Here is a 5,237-nt window from a genome sequence, read left to right on the forward strand (position 1 = left end):
GAGATATTACTACAAATTTTCCCTCTCTAAGAGTTGTTAGAAATATTGGAATAAAATTCTCGAGCCATAACTCGCGGTACTCTAACTATTGCAATCAAAGAAAAAAACAACGATAAATGAAATAGAGATTACAATGAAAATTATAAAATAAACCGAACTATAAATCTTGTAGAGAAAAATCCTCTTTCCGCAAGACAAATTATATCATGGTTAATGCTCATGGGACTTAACACCTTTCCGCAAGAAAAATCCTAACGTATATAATATCTCAAACCTACTAGACACCGATGAACTTGATGGGACTCCAAAAATCATGCAATACAATGTTACTAAAATGTACAATAAAATGTTGAGAGCTTGAAAGTGAATATGTCTTTGCATTTTATAGGCACAAAATTGGGACATGAGAGATCATGGAATTGAAAATCATAAATTATAAAATTAAGACAATAGAGGTTACAAAATTTGTTTAATGCTCATTATCCTATTTCAGATTTGTAAACCAATTATTGATTGTAATCTAAATAAATATTCATGATAGTTATTTATAAATATTTAAATTTATTCGCAAAACTCTTAAATATTCAAAATAAGGCTAAAATTCATTTGTTATATAGATACATATTAAATATGTGTTGTAATGTCCTTTTCATCAAGTCTCTATATATATTAGATTACTTGATGGAGAAAACAAAAAATTGTTTTTTTTTAATTATTAACATGGATAAATCTAAACCTTTTGGTTCCAAAAGTTACTTTACGTAGTTAATGCAAGCAATTGATCTCATCATAACTTTATAACGGTTAATCATTCATATTATAATAATTTCACTTGTTCTAATTAATGATTAATGGTTTCAATAATTATTGAGAAAAATCAGTTACATCATTATGAATTGTATAATTGTATCACAAATTCATTCCATAACTTACATATATTTTAAAATAAGAACAAAATTTATAAATATTTCAAAATAAAGCCAAAACATCATTATGAATTGTATAATTGTATCACAAATCATTCCATAACTTACACATATTTTAAAATAAGGACAAAATTTATAAAAATTTCAAAATAGGGTCAAAACTCGTCATTTATATATGTATAGATAAGTGGTAACCGCCGTGGATTTTGGTAATATACCTATAAATCCTCTTTCATACGTGATTTAGAATTTGTTATGCCTATAATAATAATAACTTCAAAAGCATATGTGATTTTGTTTTTGTGAAATTGGGTCCAAAAGGTGGTTATTTACTTAATTTCATCATTTAATAAATGTTATGATAGAAATGAAAAAAAAATAAAAAGATAAAATAAATATAAAATTCTCTTATTATGAAAATTTTAAAAAGTCGCCCTTAAGCTATGCTATAATCATGCCCGTTCTCTATTCTCCTACGACATAATTTGTCTACTTTAATCAGTTAAATTTTTAAAAAATATGCCAAAATTAAGTCTTTTCAAGACAGCCTGAAAAAATTGAACTAGTCCTAGTACTATAAAAAGATCAAAAATAAACAACCAATTGATATTGTTGTTGTCTCAAAGAAATATTGATTATAAATAAATAATTTTTTAAAAAAAGTTGGATAGTGATAAATTGAATATAAATTCTACATATATAATTAGATTGTTTGAGTATTTCACTTTTGAAATCAGTTTATAATTTTTAATTATTTTTTAATCATGTTACATATTTAACCTTTAAGAATAAATATTTTGCCTCTTTCTTGCTGCTTTTTCATCCTTTTTTTACATTGTCGTTGGTAATGCCTAGATATAAGTATTTATATGACTATTTCCAAGTGTTTGGTAGTATCATAGTTAACCTATCAAATAAGCATGTGTTATCCCTCTATGGCCCATCCAAACCCGTAGATTTTTCCTATAAATATAAGGATATATATCTCACAAAGTTGGTCAGATAGCATTTCTACCTCATTTCTTGTCTACCAAACAACAACGGAAAACCCTTATTTGAGCTTATCTTGACACAAAGCCCGCATTTCTTATCGTACTTTGCAAATCTTTTTATATCTCATCTTTCTTATCAAACGAGCCTATTATTTTGTCTTATAGTACTAAATAGTTTAGGGCTTAGGAATTCCTTATAATTAGAATTAAAATAACAACGCTTATGTGTATCTTTTCTTCCTTTCTATATTTATATTTCTTTAATAATTAAATTTGTTAATCACTTATTTTATTATATGATTGTAACAAAGAAACAAAAACAGGTTAATGACACTCAATCTGCATAATGGAGTAATATTTTTTCAATATAAAAAAAATAAACTAAACCAAATTTAAATAAAAAATAATAATTATGGAATTAAGACTGAAATTTTTGGTCAGTTCATTAATTAGTTGCTCAAATAAACAATAGTAGTATATTTTTTACTAAACAATTAATTTAATTCAGTTATGTCACTTTGGAGGATATCAAATAAATATTGTAAACATATATAATCATGAGTCAGTTATTAAAAATCACTAATTAACTAGTATAGATATACTTCGATAGGTAATGTAAAAAAAGAAGAAACACATATAATAAAATAACTAATATACAAATTTAATTATTAAAAAAATAGAAATATTAAAAAGGAAGAAAAGAAACACATAAAAAAAATAGAGCACAATTACAATGGCCATCCATAAAAAATAGAGCATATTTATTTATAGAAATTTTTCAATAAATAATAACCCTACACATCATTCCAATATCATTCTTTCTCACTTATTTTTTTCTCATACTTTCTTGTTTTTTTCTCTTTAATCTTCCCTTATTAATTCAATATTAAAATCCGTGCCAAATATGGAACGGTAATGTGAAATCAGTGCTGTGTTTCCCGACTGCAGAGTATGCAGTCGGATCGAGTCCCGTGAATGATACTTAGTCTGAAAAATTGATGAGTTACGTCTAATCCACTGTCATTGATTAGAAAATTGTGGCAGATGATCACATGAGTTGATCACTACCATTACACTCCGGATAAACCTATCCGTTAGTCCACAACTCCATTATATTAGTTCGTCCACAACTCCATTATATATTTATATTACACCTTTCTTTCTTTCTAGCCTACTTGGTTCTCATTGACACTATCACAATGCAAGATGTAGTCCTCCACAAAGGATACGAAGGTAACACACTGCCTCAAAATTACTATCTAATTTCTCTTATTTTACAAAAACTATATTCCAGATTTTAGGTTTGAGGTGATGGATCTCATGTTTTTCCACTCTATACAACTATGAATTTTCTTTGATGTTAATTTGGGGCCCTTTAATTTTGCTTTGTTTTTCAATCTTTCGAAAATTTTGTCGAGTTTTCAGACGGCAAGGAAACTCTTTCGTGAGGGTGTTTGGGCCGTTCCCATCGAGGATCGTAAAGGGAACGAGTTCACCACAAAAGATCCGCATCGGGTTACTGTACTTTAAAGGACAAAAGAAATTTGATTTTAAGTTTAACTCAAAAGGTTCAAAAGGTCCTAAAGGCCTGCCGAGACATCCAGATTTGTAAAAAACCGGGATAGGCCGATTGTCCCAAAGGGTAAAGGAAATTGTGCAAAAGGGAAAATGCAACTCCGGGTCGGAAGCCGGGCACAAATTCAAGAATGGGGCCTGTTTAAAAACAAAAACCCCGAATAGGGGATTTATTTTGACGCATATCATCTCCGCTTCAAGGAGATTTCAACACTTATGAGCAGAAGAGGGGGCAATGTTACCAGGCAACAGTTGGTTCCCTAAGGTGGTTGGATAGGGTCAATCAGATTAGACTATGATGGGGGCTTCTGGGACCTTGAACAATGTTAGGATGTTCCAGATAAAGAATCGAATCCCCGAGTACATTTGATGGGGGTTTTGGTTTTAAAGGAAGGGGGAATGCGATTTAAAGGTTCAATGGTTCGAAATTTTTGAAACGAGGTACCCCAGATGTTTTAAGAGGTTCTATCGTGGGAAATTCCCCCCGATATTGATCATCCGAGGTTGCAACCGATAGACCAAGCCGTGGCGAGAGGCCTTCCCAAGGGGAAAAGGCATGAGAATCATGTCGAATCGTGATTTTCTTTCCGGGGGCGTAAACTTTTTTTGCGAACACCGTGTTGGGGGGAAACTTCATCGCAATAAGTTTCCCAAAAAAGGGTGTTCATCGAACGGGGGGCACTTGGGTACATTCATAGGATTTTGGGGTCCCTCACGGTGGCTAGGAGGAAAAAGATTTTGGTCGAAATTGATACTGCGAGAAGACTGTGTTTATGATGAAACATAAAAGGGGGTAGAATTATTCTCAATCGGAATGTGGTGTTTGATGAAAATTCTATGCTTAACTCTACTGTGAAGTCTATTGCTAGCAGAGGATTTGGATGGTGTTGATAAATAGGTGGAGCTGCAAGTCACTCACGATAGTGAATCACAACTCCAATGTGGAGAAGATCAACACACTACTGCTAAAGCCGCTGATACTTCTAGTTCGGATGTTCATCCAACAAGCTCGTCAGAGAAGCATTGCTATTGACAGAGCTAGGAGAACAGATGTGAAGCCTCCGTTGAGGTATGGTTTTGAGGATATGATGGCATATGCATTGCAGGTTGCCAATGAGGTCGAAGATGAGCCTTCAGCAGATGAACCACCTACCTACAAGGAAGTTGTTTCGGGCAGTGAGCGTACCAAGTGGCTCGCTGGAATGAAAGAAGAGATAGAGTCCTGACTTGGGAATTGGTTCCACTGCCTAAGGGGAGAAAGATTGTCACTTGCAAATGGATTTTCAAAAAGAAATTTGAATAATCCACACGTCAAGTAAATAAAGCGCACATATTATATAATTTCAAAAATCAACATTTATCAAGTACATATTTCAAAACATTCTGAACAATAGTGGGACCCTCTCACCACTCTATATACTATACATTTATCTACATGCAAAAATGATGAGGAAGAGAAGTTGCCAAAATGCGTCAGCCACCGACCCTTATAATAACTGTAACTCACATCAACCCACGAATCATTGATATCTTATTCCTGAAAAATATTAGTGGTTTATATGAGCCACAACTCAGTGTATATAAACCTTACCTTTAATTCCACATACAAATATCAAATACATTCATTCACCAACATATATCACCGGAAGTAATAAATATCATAAACAATTTAACATTCATATGCATATGCCTCTCCATTCTTTTTATTATTCTGTGACACATCAAGCCTGGTATCTGCCCGGGA

Source organism: Salvia hispanica, chromosome 6 (genome assembly GCF_023119035.1).
Source record: "Salvia hispanica cultivar TCC Black 2014 chromosome 6, UniMelb_Shisp_WGS_1.0, whole genome shotgun sequence".
Taxonomy (NCBI): Eukaryota; Viridiplantae; Streptophyta; class Magnoliopsida; order Lamiales; family Lamiaceae; genus Salvia; species Salvia hispanica.